This window comes from Canis lupus, chromosome 30 (assembly GCF_003254725.2).
Source record: "Canis lupus dingo isolate Sandy chromosome 30, ASM325472v2, whole genome shotgun sequence".
NCBI lineage: Eukaryota > Metazoa > Chordata > Mammalia > Carnivora > Canidae > Canis > Canis lupus.
In genome coordinates, this window is record NC_064272.1 from 30,559,042 (window position 1) to 30,574,650 (window position 15,609).

A 15,609-nucleotide genomic window follows, 5' to 3' on the forward strand; every position below is an offset into this window, starting at 1 on the left:
ATTTTAGACTAGGTGCTCTTCCTTCTGTGTTGTGTGTGACAAATCAATAGAGTGTGAGGTTTGTCACAAATGATTTGCTACTAATGTAGTACAAACCTGGTGAATAATTTATTTTTCATACTAAGCAACAGAAGTGTCAGGGTTGTAAGCGCACAGTGACTTCCCTCTATACCACCTGCATTTCTAAATGTTTTCTTAAATGGGAGGGAAAGGGCAGAGGTCTACCACCAGGAGCCCCTGAGATTGCCCATCTTGGCCCTAGCCCACATGAACAGCATATATCACTGTGTCTCAGTGGAATAAAGATTGAGAAAGCTGTTGTTGAAGAGACTCGGTCAGGTGGTCCATTACTGACAGGTAGGGAGCCATTAGGTGAGGGTGGAAGATGGGAATCACCCAGCTAGGGTGGTAGGATCCCCAGTAGCTCTATGTGGCATGGTATGGGGGTGTTTAAAGGGACCTGGCAGAGGCAGTCACACGTGGGACCTGCCTCACAGCTGGTATAGAAATGCTCAGGTGGGGGCAACCCCGGTGGCTCAACGGTTTAGCGCCGCCTTCAGCCCAGGGCATGATCCTGGAGACCTGGGATCAAGTCCCACATCGGGCTCCCTGCATGGAGCCTGCTTCTCCCTCTGCCTGTGTCTCTGCCTCTGTCTCTGTCTCTCATGAATAAATAAATAAAATCTTAAAAAAAAAAAAAAAAAGAAATGCTCAGGTGTAGTAAGAACTTCTCTATTTGTCCCCTCCACTGGTTTCAGCCTCTGCATTCAGGACAGATGTTCTCAGGGATTGCTCTGGCCAGATGTGGTCACCACAAGATTTTAGAAGACCCCGAGGGATCAAAGAGTAGGGAAGGGCTGAGGAGGAAGGAGGCATGGGATGGAGGTGGAGACAGTGGAAAGAGTCTCGACCAGGGAGATGGGAGGTGTGATTTGCTTACTGGATATGCCACTGCCCAGCCTGTGAGACTTGGACTAAATTACTTCAGACCCCAGTTTCCTTGTCTGTAAAAATGACACGCGCAGAAGAAAAACGATGTGAGAAGCTGTGTATGGCTACCTGCTAATGTGAATATAGACAAATTGGAAGCAGAACAGCACTGTGCTCAAGAAGTCCTGGTTTCTTACAAGCTCCACCTCCAACAAGCCTCATGTGGCCTTGGGCGATTCACTTGGACAGGTCTCTTAACTCCTCTGAGTCTCAGTTTCCTTGTCTATAAAATGTGGATAATAATAGTTCATGGGATTGTTGTGAGGATAAAACAATGCACGTAAAGCCCACAGTGCAAGCTGTGAGAACAGACTTCCAATGAATTTAGCTATTATTACTATTATTCAATAACTCAAATAGCCAACAATAGGGAACTGATTAAGCAGATTCATGGAATATTATGCAGCCATTCCAAATGATAATTATGTGGCAAATAAAAGAGTGATCCTACCTACATGCTGATGAGAGGGAAAAAAACATACTATCACACACCATATGTATATATTATGATGATAAAATGATGTATGCATGTGAACAGAGAATGTAAAATAATGAGTAGAAATACAGACTTTTTTATCCCCAAATTCTGTCTCTCAATGTTAAAAAATAAGGGTATTGGGTGAGATGCTCTGAGGGGCCTCCAGCTCTTGTATGTGGAGGCCTAGGGGCTCTCTCTGCTCCCTGGTTAGCTGCGGGGCCTGGAGGCTGGACCCCCCACAGTGTAGACACCTCGGGGATGGGGGACCCTGAAGCTAGAGCTGAGCACGGAGAGTCCTCAAGCACCAGCCCAAGCAATGTCAAAGTGGCCCAACTGGCTCCTCCTTTGCTTAATTTGTGTCAATCGATTTCCTATTTTTAATTAATAATTCTAATTATGATGCAGCAAATTTACCCAACAGCCATGACTGAATTAATCAGGGTCTATTGATTGGGGCTGCAGAGTTATCCCACAGTTTCTGACATCATCGATTTCCTGTTGGGAACAAATAAGAAAACACTAGTAGGGCAGATGCAGATGTCATCTCTGTCTTGCCCCTGCCCCTCCCCCCACTCCCTTCTGCCACAGCCACCAGGCAGCAGCACTTCCCTTAGGAGCTCTGGGGAGGCCATCCCTGACCTCATTAGCTTCCCTGAAGAAGCAGGGCAGGGGACTGACAACAGGGCTGTCCCGGAGCAGGGGCTCTGCAGAAAGGGTTATGGCAGTTCTGGGCTTTGTTTTAGAACATGTTCAGAATTCTGCTGCTCTATCAGTGGGTAGAGATTAACTTCCATCTCAGTGTCCCTTGTGTAGTAAGAATCTTGGAAAGTCCCTCTCCTGCTCTGTTATTTTGTAGATGAAGAAACCAAGGTCCATGGAGAACACGGGCTTGCCCATGATGGCCCATGGAGTCATTGTGCAGCTGGGGCTGGAGCTTGAGTCTTTGGCCACCATGTCCTGTCCCCACCACATGGAGCTGGGTGGAGGCTGGAGGGCAGGGACAGGTTTGATCTTGTGTCTCCATCCTCTACCATGGGGTCTGTCATCAGGCAGAGAAGCTTGGTACCACTGTGGCCTTGGTGAGCCAGGCTTGTCTGTTCTTGGCTGTACCCTCCAACCCTGGCTCTGAGCTTGCTTCTTGTTATCAGCCCTCTGGGCCTTGAGAATTCAGACATCCCACCCCTCCCCCAGGTCTCTGGACTCCACACTACTCTTGATATCAACATGATGACTTATGTTACACACCTCACTCCTGAGGCCATGGAGATCAGATGAACTGCCCCCTCCCTGCCACATCCTGCCTACATGCCTTCTTTGTGCTGGGCACCTCACACACGTGATCTACCTTAATCTCCACAATTTGCCAAAGAACAGGTGTATAATGACACAGGCTTGGGGAGATAAAGTAGCTTGCCATATTCCCCCTGGGAATAAGGAGCAAAGATTTGAGCTTGGGACTGTCTTACTCCAAAGCCCATCATGATTCCTTCACAGGAGAGAGAAAGAAAAGAAGTCAGGAGAGACATATGATAGTGGAGACTAGAGGATACACATGGTCCTCATAACAACACTGGTAAGGGCATCCTGTCAATAAACAGGAGAGTGACACTTTGAAACTGGCCAAGACAGGGAAGTAGGGGAATAAACAAGAATAGTTCAGATCAGATACAGGTTGACTTAAGGCAAGTGAAAGGGCAAAGAGGGGTCAAAGCTGGAGGGATCAGTTGGGGCCAGATCATGGAAGACTCATGAATGAACGGAGGAGAACCTGGATGTCCTCTTTGGGGCCAGTGAGAGCAGCTTGGGGCTTTGAGCAGAGAAGGGCCATGGCCAGGGTGGTTGTTCAGGGACCCTGAGTTGATGAGGGTGGGTAAGAGAGGGGAGAGACTGGATGAAGCAGAGACCATTAGAACGTTACTACAATAGTCTAGGTACAAGCTAATGAAACCTAGAGCCAAGGCTGCGGTGGTGGGGACAAGGAAGAAAGCAACAGCCAGATGTGGGTAGGGCTGACATCACCTGCAGCTGACTGAATGTGAGTCTCCAGGATTTTGTGTCTGGGTCACTGGCATGCAGCAGGATCTCATCTTACCTGATGACATCTGCAAAGCCCCTACTCTCAGATGGGGTCAAATTCACAGGCTCCGGGTGGACATGAGCTTGGGGGTCACCGTTTAGGGCAGCACCCAGGGGAATAATACTTCTGCCCCACAGTGTGGTCCCTTCCTAGGGCTGAGATAGGATTATGTGAAACAACTACCTACTTCCACTGTTCTTGTAGGGTACAGAGCTTGCTCCAGAATCCTTAGCCAGGAAGCCTGAGAAAGACTATTTAGAAGGACAAATCCCAGCAGGAGAGTGATCGTCATCAAAATCCGCCTTGAGATTCCTGAAGTACCCAAGGAGAATACAGGGTACCCAAGGAAATCCAGGGGTTGCCCATCACTCACCAAGTGCCCTGGCGAGCCCTCCCCCCACCACTCCTCAAGTTCTTGTCTTCTGCTTCTACAGACTTCCTGTAAGCATCATGCGCCAAGTGGCAGGACTGATGGGTCTCCCCAGAGAGAATAACTATGTGCAGATGCATACCTCATGCTCACATTGCACTCCAGAAGCCCCCAATTACCAGCTATAACCTAGTCAGTGAGATGCTTGTGAATGTCTGATAATCAGGTGTTCAGGAGAAAAAAAAGCCCTGATTTATAGCATTTACTCATTTCTATGGTGTAAATACTTCTATCACGGCCAATTTCAAGCTACCACTATGAAGCAACAGAACACAGACTTGGGAAGAAATCCACACTATCAGCTGTCATGAGTGAGCATGAGCCAGCTCAGAGCACCACTGCACACAGTCATCTGCAAGGAGGGGTCTATGCACATAATCCCCCCTCCTTACCAGCCAGTACCTTTAGGATTAGGCATCTCCGCAGTGGTCATCAACCAATGGATACGAGCTTAGAAGTGGCAAAATTCTTACTCATTGTGGGGGTTCAGCATAATTTGGGCAGGTGTAGCACTGCAAAGGGGCTCGGGGACAGATGTGAATCCAGATTCTATCACTAGCTGTATGACCTGGGTGAGTCACATAGCCTCTTGTTGCGTGATTAATCATTTGCTCAACAATTTTTGAAGCTTCACTGTTATGGATGATGGAGAAATAAAGATAAACAATAAAACATAGTCCCTGGGTCAAGAAACTCATCTTTCAGTAGAAAGAGAATTGTAAAAATTCAAACAGCATGGGCTTGGTATCAGTCTCATCTAGTGGGGGTCAGGGATCTGCTCTAGAAAATGGAATGAGAACACACACAGAAAGCTTCCCACAGTACATGGAACAGACTAGGGGCTCAGCAAGTGTTTGTTAAATCTTGGAAAGCAAATCTGCAGCAGGAAATCATTAAATAGATGGTACACACCTGCTCTGGTAAGGTTTCACACTGGGAGCTCTGGGGACTGCAAAAATGGCCACTGGGCTACAGTCTAGAAAGATGATGGGAAGGTTGCACCTTTCCCTTGTCCCTTCACCTCTGCTCATCCAGTGGTCATCTTCTTTCCCCATCTGCTGCTGGGGGTTGGGGGAACCTCTGGCAGATGCATTAGTGCCTACCCATTGGGGTAGGTAGGCAGGAGGTGGCTTGATTCATGATAGGACAGATCCTTTGACATTTCTAGGCCTCAAACCACAGAATGGGAAAGGGCAAAGAATTCACTTATACAATTATCTTTTTTTTTTTTTAATTTATTTATGATAGTCACAGAGAGAGAGAGAGAGAGAGAGAGAGGCAGAGACACAGGCAGAGGGAGAAGCAGGCTCCATGCACCGGGAGCCCGACGTGGGATTCGATCCCGGGTCTCCAGGATCACGCCCTGGGCCAAAGGCAGGCGCCAAACCACTGCGCCACCCAGGGATCCCTACAATTATCTTTTTAACTAATTAAAAAAAAATCTTTCTCCCAGCTTTGGTAATCTTTGGCATATGGCCAATCTTGCTTCAACCTATCTTCTCTCCTTCCTTCCCCCTGGTTTTTCTCTTTCAATGATCAGTTAGGATTGGTTGCGTTTTCGCTGCTACCCCTTCATCACTCCAGGTTTGCAAAAGAACCTCCTCTTGAGTACTTTTCCTGCAATACCTGTACACTGCCACCAGAGAGCAGCAAGTTGTCTCTTTTTACATGGTTCAAAGAATTGTATCTGAGATCAGAATCAAAACTCTTTAATTTTCCAATAAAAATAAAACAATCTGTTCTTTAAAAAAAAAAAAAAAAGAATTTCCTTCCCATCCATCCAATTTTTCCTCTGGAAGCAAAGAGTTAAAACAAAATTTAAACACAATGACTCCTCTTAGCAACGCCCTTGACAACCTGCAGCATTGACAAATTGTCTCTGATCCAAACTGCCTTCTTTCACAAAGCTTCCAGCTACAAATCCAAGCTGACAGCCAAATATCACCTTCAGAAAGACAAGTTTAAATGAGTTATTATTTGTAAAGGTCTTAGAAGGGTGTCTAGCACATAGTGAGTGCTATGCAAGTATTTGAGGTTCTATTTATTTTCAATTTTTAATTCTCTTTCCCCTTTGCACAGGAATGTAAATTTGTTTCAACACTGCAGGAATTAGCAACGAATGAGTCTTTATTACTCCGGTTTAATTATCTACTCCCTGGGAGTGGGAAAGGGAATGCCTACAGAGACAGAAGTTGTCCCAAAGGTGGCCTGGCTTGGGCTGGGGCTGACTTCTCTCCTCCTCCCCCATGGGGAGGACTCTGCAGCTCCCTCTGGTTTACTCATGGTCATCTGACTCCGGGCTGAGCCAAACCGCCTAATTACAGGGATATTGGAGAGGGGTTACTTTTTCCTTTCTTTCCTGAGTTAAGCCATGAAATGCTGCTGGAGAAGCACAGCTGGTGTGAGCTGGATCAATTAAATTATCATAAGCAGCAGGGGGATGGAGGAGGGGAGGACTCACAAGCCAGGACCATTATTACCACCAAAATGGATCTGTCATCTGCAGAGAGACAGCCGTATGTCAAACCTGGCAGAGGTGGTCAGATTGATAGGAGGCCTGGGTGTCACGTCAGGGAACTGCTGGTACACACAGGTTCTTGGGACGCTGCTAATGATGGTGACAATAGTGACTGCCATTAACTGAGCTCCTTCTGTGGGCCAAGCACAATTCATACATTAGCGCCTACATGAGTGTTACTGGGCCCATTTTCCAGGAGGGGAAACTGACCCTCAGAGACACTGAGGTCTCACAGCCAATATATGAAGAAGGTGGATGAAGGCCAGGTCTGTCTAGCCACCATGTTCGCTTTCAGAAAAAGCTGGCTTTACCTCCCCTCGTCACAGGGTCCTCTGACCTTGGACCTATCCTTTCTCCTCTTCTCAGAGAGCTTCCCCAAGAAGTGCTGACTTCAGGGTACCCCTTCCTCTCTCAGCACTCCTCCTGCTTGAGGTGCCTGGGCAGCTGGAGCCAGGGGGCACATTTGCTGCTGTCTTTGCTGCAGGCACAAAAATGACTCCGGCCTGGGCTCTCCACCCTCTAAGGCCTGCTGGTCAGGTCCTTGCTGACAGATGTCCCGGGAGACTGCGTGGGTGCATGTGTGCAGGGGGGGCGTGAGGCAGTGAGAACCTGACTGGTCAGCCAGGCTAGACTGCGCAGTCAGACTTGGAGCCTGACCCAGGGGAGCCAGCGGTAAAGGCCAGGTAAAGGGAGATGAGATAAGACTTGAGAAGATTTCCAGGAAGGAAAAGAACCTGACTTTCAGACCTCTCTGGAGAGGAGCCAGGTGGGGTAGGAACAGGAAACAGTAGAGTTAGTGGAGGGGAGAGGTAGGACACTGGGGGTGGGGAGGGGAGAGGGGGCAGGATATGTGTGACAGGGATGCTAGATGAGCCCAGGGATAGGGAGCCACATCCAAATAGAGTGCCTCCCCAGCAGGGCCTCTCGGACCTGATAGAGTCCTGCAGGCCTCAGGGAGCAGCGCCACCTGTAGGACCAGGCTAGGTGGGCCACAGAGGCGGTGGTCAGGGACAGACAGGAAGGGAAGCCAGGCTCTGACAGCGTGAGACCGGCTGTGAGTGACAGTAGGTGACTGCACGCGTGTGCAGGAGTGCATATATATGCTTATGGAACTGCAAATGTGAATGTGGCAGAGAGTGAAGAGCATGTTGAGGGGTGTGTGTGTGTGTGTGTGTGTGTGTGAGACTGTGCGTGCACCTGTGGGAAAAGTTCAGGATGTGAGGTGAGAGCAACAAAGAGATCTTTACAGACGGAGTTGGGCAGACACAGAGCCAAAGGCACGCTGAGATCAAGAGAAGTATTTGGAGAGGCAGAGGCCCCAGAGACAGGCCCAGCATGACGACCAAGGGAATGGGGATCTATAGAGACAGAGAGGAAGGGAAGCCGTCCAAGGATGGCTTTTGAGCAGAGAGGGCAGAGAGTCGGGGCCCATCCCCTAGATGGGGGACCCCTGAGATGGACCTGAGGGTCAGCCTCATAGTGAGCCCAGTCCCTGTCACCCCAGAGCTATGGGACTCCCTCTGCTTGCCCGTGTTAGCCTTGGCCCCTGCTATTCCAGTGGGGGTGGGGGGTGAGGGAAGAGCAGAGGCCGAAGGAGAGGGGAAAGCACGCATGTCTGTTGAACATGGGGATGGATTGGGTGGGCAGGGCCTGTGCATATCAGCCAGGTGCATGCCTTGCAGAGGGGCCCTGGCCCCCGCCCTCCTCGCCCCCCCACTCCCACATCCCTCACATCTCAATCATCCCCGACAGCCCCCAGCAGGCTCCTCTCTGGCCAAGCCCCAATCCTGACATGACATGGGTATTCTGCTGACTTAAGTCTAATTTACTTGGGGAAGAAAACTTCTCTGGCCCCCAAATCAAATCATTCAGGGAAAGAAGGGGGTTGAAAGGAATCAGGGGAAATAAATGTATTCAGCAAGTGTATTTTTATTCCAATAAAACTTGATTCAATAACCACCATGAATATTTCATTTGCAGGAGGCTGTCCCCCCTCCTTCAGCCTGCCTGGTCTCAGGCCAATTTTGCCCTCCATCCCCCTGGTAGGGCAGCAGTCCCCTGTGCTAGTGCTCTGGGCAGCTCTCAGAGTAGTCAGGGAATGGCAGGCCCCTCCAGCCTCTTGGCCATCACCAGCTTCTCAGGGGTCGTGGCCCACTTTTAAGACTAGGGCAATGCTGAGAGCTTGGGATGGGGAGCTGGGTTCGAACACTCGCAGCAACGCTGACTTCCTGGGTAACCTTAGTCATGTGACCTTGCTCTCTGCACCTGCTCCTTCTCTCTGCCTTACAACATTCTAATGAAGGTCAGAAAAGACACAACAGATGTGAACAACTTTATGTACATCAATGATTATCCTTTCCTGGGATTGGGAGCAAGGCAGAGCTATCCAAAAACTTTTATCCCCCCAAAACAACCTACCCTCTTCTGGATCCATGCTTTTAAGCCATTTCTATTGCTGTCTCACTCATATTCTTTACCTTATCCCAAACCAGGCCATGCCACCTCCAGTAAGCAAATCTAAGTGGGGTTGGGAAGGGGACAGTAGGCCTCTGTTCTGATTTTTTTAAGATTTATTTATTTTTTTTGGGGGGGGGGGAGAGAATACCAAGCAGACTCTTCATTGATTGCAAGCCCCATGCAGGGCTTGATCTTACGACTGTGAGACACTCAGCAGACTGGGCCACTCAGATGCCCCTGTAGTTTTGACAGCATAAAACCACTACCTTTTCCCTGGGCTCAGGCCATGTGGAATGGGCAGGGTTGATTTCACCCCTGACCCCAGAGGGAGGGCACATGACCCAAGCCTGACCAATCAGAACATGCTATTCCCTGGTCGTAGTGATTAGCTCTGGGATGGGCATGGGAGCCAACCAGGCCAATGAGACAATCCTGAGACTTCTGCTGGAATAACTGGGTAAAAGGGTGCTCTCTTTCTCTGTTGGGGATGTCAGGTTGGGAAACTGTGGTTCTGGAGCTATGGGGGTCCATCTCTGGTACTTCTTGGGAAGAGAACACTTCAGAATGAAGCCAACACAATGGAAAATAGCTCCAAGGTGGAGACGGATTACTGACATCATCCGAGCCCTGTGATGCAGCTCTGTCCAGAGTAATATCCACCTCTTTTCTCTCCAGTTACAAGAGACAATAAATCCCCTTTTCTGCCTAAGCCATCTTAGGTTGGGTTTCTGTCACTTGCAATAAAACAGTACTGGTTAATGCCTGGGATCTGAAGCATGTCTTTTCATTTCACTAATTAAAACCTTCTTCATCCCTGGGGAAATGTCTGGGGAAAGCAGGGCATCCAATTGGAAGAAATGGTGGAGGCTTCGTGCTGGCTGGTCCCAGTCCCCTCACCCCTGGAGGCATCTTCAAGAATTCAAATGCAATCAGCAGTTGTAGTGCTGGCTCCCCTGTGAAACTCCCAGCATCCCTCAGGGAGGTGGGGTAGGATCCTACAGGGACAACTCTTGGGGTTGCCCCATCCCTACCTGGCCTGTGGCTCTTGCTCCTCAGTATTGTCATCATCAATCAGGCAACCAACAACAAAGATAAAGTGGAATAATGGGCTCAGGGTCAGGAAGCTTGGGTAGCTTGGATGGCCCTCTGAGGGCTGAAGTAGTTCCCAGCCACGGAGATGAGAGTGTTGGATAGGATGAACTCAAACCTAGTTCTAACATCGTTCATATTTATGAGTCTTTACTATATTTTAGATACTTGGAGAAATAAAAATAAAGAAAGAATCCTATCCTTGACCTCACAATCTCTTTGGGACTAGGAGATACACATTAAAATAAGGCAAAAAAAAAAAAAAAAAAGAAAAGAAAAAGAAAAAGAAAACAACTCCAAAACAAAAAGACAACCAACCCCAAACCAAAGCAAACCAAACAAACAACCAAACAACAAAAAGAAACAACCAATAATGCTGTCCTAAAGGCAAGACCTGAAGGACAGGAGAACTGGCCAGAGTGGGCTGCAGGCTCTGCTCTGCCTCTCAGAATCTGTGAGAAAGAAAGAGGTTATGTCTCAGGGAGACAGAAGCAGCAGCCAGCACCAGGGACCTCAAGCCCGAACAGTTTTCTATAGAAGGTTCTGGGCATCGGAGGAGTCTCCCAAATGCCTCTGCCTTTCTAAGCTGGCTTGGCAAAGTGTGGAGCCAAGACCCCAGTAAGCTGGTGTGAAAACTCAGGAGAAGAGAGGATAGGACAGGGGGAGCACGGGCACTGGTGGGGAGCTCATTTCTCTTCACTATTTCCTCACTCACAGGTCTGCAAGTGTCAAAGCAGTTTCTGGCAAGAGAGAAAAATTCAAAGTCAGAGGGCTCCTTGAGGCTGAAGTGTGAGGAGGGGACAGTCCAGGAAAGAGCTGCAGCTGGGAGAGAAAGGCACAGCAGGGCTCTTGGGTCAGCTGGGGATTAAGGGAGTGGGGGGTGCAAATGGGGAGACTAGAGCTAGCCAGGCAGCCGGGTGGGTCTGGGGTCTCTGTCAGGGTTCTGGATCAGAGACAGGCAAGAGGTCAGATATAAAGAGCCCTGCAAACAACATAAAGCCACCCCGGCCCTGGGCCACAGCTAGCTGAGCTCAGGGCTCCTTCCTGCAGGTAGAGCCTGGTGGCTTGGGACCCAGACACGGTGACAGGTGCTGGGGCCAGCTGTCTATTCTGTCACATGTGTCCCCGTGGGCCACCATGTCAAATAGTGCAGGATATTTGCTGCAAAAGGGTGCCCAGTGGAAGTGGCCAGTGGGGACCAGGCCTGGCTTGGACCTCACTCACCAGGTCATGTGCCCTGGCATAGGGCCGGGTCCATCCAGAGGGAGAGGTGCTGTGAGGGTGGGCCCTGTGCTCTTTCTCAAGACACGGAAGCAAACAGTCCTGAGCATAGAGGGAATGTGCTGGGCAGAGATGAAGAGGCGCTGTCCTGACTTTGCCCTGTGGCCATGGGCAAATCCTCCAACTTCTCTGAGGCTGGGCTGAACTATGGTCCCCCGTCTGACCACATACCCCAGGCCCTTCTCCCTGTATGGCCAGACAGAGGGACCACATTCTCCCAGAAGCAAACCATGGGCCGGTCCCCCTACCTCTCACCAGCCCCGCAAATACATTCTCTCCTGGATCCAGTGCAACGTGGAAACTCATCCAAGGGGAAGGAAGAGAAGGGTGTGCGGTCCAAGGTCTGTTTGGCCTAGGGCTGGGGCCAATTTGTCAGTACTGATAATATCTTCGCTCGTGGTGGCAACAAGATTAAAAAAAAATAGGAAAGGCCATCCAATTTGCAAAACCTCCTCCTCCTTCCCCTTTCTTCCACTTCTCTCCTGATCTCAGTACCACGTCCCGAGTCCCTGTCTCCCAAATCCCAGTTAGAAATCTGGAAACCACTCTAGGCACCTTCTTTCTCTCCCCTACCCTCTGGAACTCATCGGTCACCAAATTCCAACAATCCTCCTTTCCCCGAACTCCCCGGTACCCCCTTCGCATGCCCACTCACCTTTGTTCAGGCCCTACTATTTCACAGCTAGATCACTGCCTCTGCCTTCCACGGGGCTCCCCAGATTTGACCTTCTAGCCCCCTCGGTTCAGCTGTAAAGCTAGAGGCTCTGTCTGGGGGACCCCCAAGCTCCCATCTGTGCTCTTGGTCAGGACTGATCGTCTAAGGCAGTGGCTGTGCGTTGACCACACTGTTAGGTCTCAGATACTTTTAAGAATCTGATGAAGGCCATGGACTGTCCCTGCCAAAATATACACACACACGTAACATGCAATGTTGCAAATCATTTCAAGGACTTTAGGGTCTACCTAGGGCTCTGGTCCACAGACTTCAGGTTCTGAATTTCTGTTTAAATTTCTAGGGCCGCTGGGCTCAGGAAAAAAAAAAAAAAGCCCAGATGGAGAGCCTATTCTGATCATCCTCTGGACAGACTCCAAAGGCAGCTGCTTCTTGCCCTGAATTCCAGGTAGCAATAAACTGCCCATCAACTCAGGCCCTGGGGCTGACGCCTGCCTGGAAGAAGCAGGGTTGTATCCACGCGAGCCACTAAACATGACCCTGCAGGGTGACCTAGTTTATAGGAGGCCCAGCTGGGGCCGGAGAATGTAACCATGTGCCTCAGCCACATGCAGCCCCAGTTAAAAGGCAGATTAATGGGTGGTCAGGTGTGAGGAAGCTGGCCAAGGCTCCGTGCTGGGGAACACAAGGCATTTGTTCAGCTCTGTGAGGCACTTTATGAATCCCTCCTAGCTGGCCTTTCTGAATGGAGAAGCCTCCCAAAGACTCACAGCCCTCAGTTGCGAAAAGGCTCCTCTGTCTTTGCTGCCGCAGAGTTCCCAGAAATCCAAGTGGGGTTGGAGTGCCTCTGTGTGTGTGCAGAAGGAAAGTGGCTCAATCAATGGGCTGGATTAGAGACCCTGCCACAGCAGGCAGGTAATAGCAGTGAAGCTGCCAGTTGCTCAGACCAAACGTCCTTACCCTGCACTGTCAGAAAGTGCCAATCACAAGGGATTAAAAACCGGCCAGGGGCCACGGGCCCTAAGAGCAAGGACTGTGGCTGAGCTAGCAGCCAAGAATGGGGCTGGGGAAGATGGGATGGGGGTGGGGAGGGGTGGTCCAGCCTGGAGGCCTTGGGGAAGGCTGAGGATGGAGAGGGCAGGGGCTGGGACTAGGGCAGGGAGGGTTCAGATAGAGGGGATGGAGGTCACCAACAAAATCAAGGAGTGGGGGACAACAGGGAGACAGTGTAGGCTCAGGATGGAGCTTGGTTATTCTTGGGAGCCAGAGTCTGAATCTCACTGACTCAGCATTGTCTGTGTTCTTGGAGCCCAAACTGACCACTGGAAAAATTATAAGAGCCACTGAGTCTCCTGAAGTCCTTCTCCTATTTAGAGTCCAAGTGCTTTGGGCAGTGTGGTTGCCCAGAACAAACTACGGCCCCCTCCCCCCGAGGTCAGCCCCACAATCTCTAGAATTCTGAACGTGCACCAGCTCTCTGGGGCTCCTAGGCCTCCCACAATGTGATCTCACCTGACCCTCACAGCAACCTCAAAAGGTGGGACTGTTACCCACTGGACCTCAGAGGAGAACAGCAAGGCTCAGAACAAAGTGATTTCCCAGAGTCCCATGGCTGGTCGTGGACGATGCCACAAGCCCATTTCCTTGTTTGTGAAACAGGTATGAGGGCATGTGCCTCATGGAAGCAATCCTGATTACTGCCCTGTGCTGAGGCCCTAAATGTACACCGTGTTGTAGATTCATCTCAGGAAAGCTGTAGGCTGGTGGGATCACCCCATTCTGCACATGTGGCTCAGAGAGGTAAAGCAATGTGTCCAAGGTTACACAGCATGTCAGTGGCCAACCCAGAATTTGAACCCCAGTGGGTCTGGCTGCAGAGCTTATGAAAATCAAACATGAATGGGGTTTGTGAAGTGCATTGTGGGTGTCAGTCATCAGTGCTGGGACTGGGCAGGGGGTACTTGGGGAGCAGAGAGAGGAAGAAGCCAGGATCTCAGTCTGCCTCAGCTTAGCTAAGGGAGGCCAGATGCGAGCTGGGTCTTGCTGGAGGTGGACTGGGCACCTCTCTGGATGAGGGGTTTGTGTTGGTGGGGCAACTGTGGCAGGCTCCTCCCTGATATTCAGCCCCCCACCACCCCTGCTAATGGCCTACAGGGGAAATCATCTGCAAGAGGTGATTTTCTGCTGCTCCTAGATCAAAGCCTGGCCCAGACTGAGCCCCCTCACTGGATAATGAAGATGAATCCTGGCCAGGTCTGCCCAGAAAGAGCGTTAACTAAATGAAGATGGCAGTTCAGTGACTGTGGAGTTTGGATCAAGGCCAAATTGAACTCTCTCTTCCAGCATGTAGATGCAACACGGGCCAGTGCCCAGGAAAGGGGGAGCACACACGCCCACATGCACACTCATTCTTTCCTCCCATCCCTGGCCACTGGCACCCCCCTCTGGTAGGGGCTGGTCCCACACTGACTCCTGGGTGGGGCCTCCCACTGGCCCACTCTAGCTTGGCTTAGTGACACCCCTGCTGGGCCACTTGGTCAGCCTAGGGGCAGTGGGTAGGGGACTGCAGCACTGGGGTCCATTGGGTCTCCTGTCTTTACCCTGAGAACAAAGGTAGCACAATAGTCAACCTGAGTTCAAGTCTAGCTCTTACAAACTTAAGTGACCTCAAGCTAAAATCAAAAAGTCTCCAAGTCTCAATTTCTTAATCTATAAAGTGGAAATGATAAAACTGCCACCCAGATCCCTGCTGGGCAGTGTTCTGTGAATCAGGAAGTGGTGGACCCCCTCGGAGGGACCTGAGAGCTTTCTCCTATCCTGAGACTCAGCCTGGGCTTGCAGACCTGAGCTTTTGTGAACCTCTGACCTCACACCCATCACCCAGCTTCCCAGGTTTCAGGATCCATCTCTCCAGACTCCATGACACTGGAGTGTCATGGTCCACCTCTTCCCCAAGATAATAATTAACAATGCCTCCAACCACATAGCACATTGCACCGAACACTTAGAAGGAGAAAGGGCATGGTGTGGGGAGGTGGGGGGCAGTCAGGAGAGACAGGACTGATCAGAATTGGTTAGAGCATCTAGGACCAGCTTTTCCACCTTGGCTGCACATGAGAATCACCTGGGGAACTTATAAAAGGCAATGCCAAGGTCCAGCCCCAGATCTCAGCTCAGATCTCTAGGGTGGAGCCCGGGGAAGGGGAGCTTTTTCTTGCCAAAGCTCCCCAGGTGATTCTAATGTGCAGCCAGCATGCAGAACCTCCTTCTAGAGACCAGGCATTTTGGACTTTAATGTGTGCGAGAATCACCTGGGAGGGCTTGTTAAAATGCAGTTTCTGATTCAGGAGGCCTGTGGTGGAGCTGGGGATTCTGTGCTTCCAACAAGCTCCGGCTGATGCAGATGCTACAGGTCTGGGGACTACACTCTGAGTAGCGCTGCCCTGAGGAAGGCACCCTGGCTTGGTCATCTCTGTTCCCTGCCAGCCCTAACCGGTTTCTGCACAGCATCCCTCTCAGGAGGCACTTGTGGAATGTAATGCACCCATAATTGAAATGGCAATGGATTTGGAGCCTGGTGGCCTCTTTGATTCCTAGTTGACCTGTCCTAGCTCTG

General features: G+C 50.4%; 1 protein-coding gene across 6 annotated transcripts in view; it reads right to left on the minus strand.

The window, feature by feature from the left end:
• MEGF11 (multiple EGF like domains 11) overlaps positions 1–15,609 on the minus strand; it is a 344,966-nt gene that overhangs the window by 103,915 nt on the left and 225,442 nt on the right. The gene's annotated exons all lie outside the window — the stretch shown is intronic.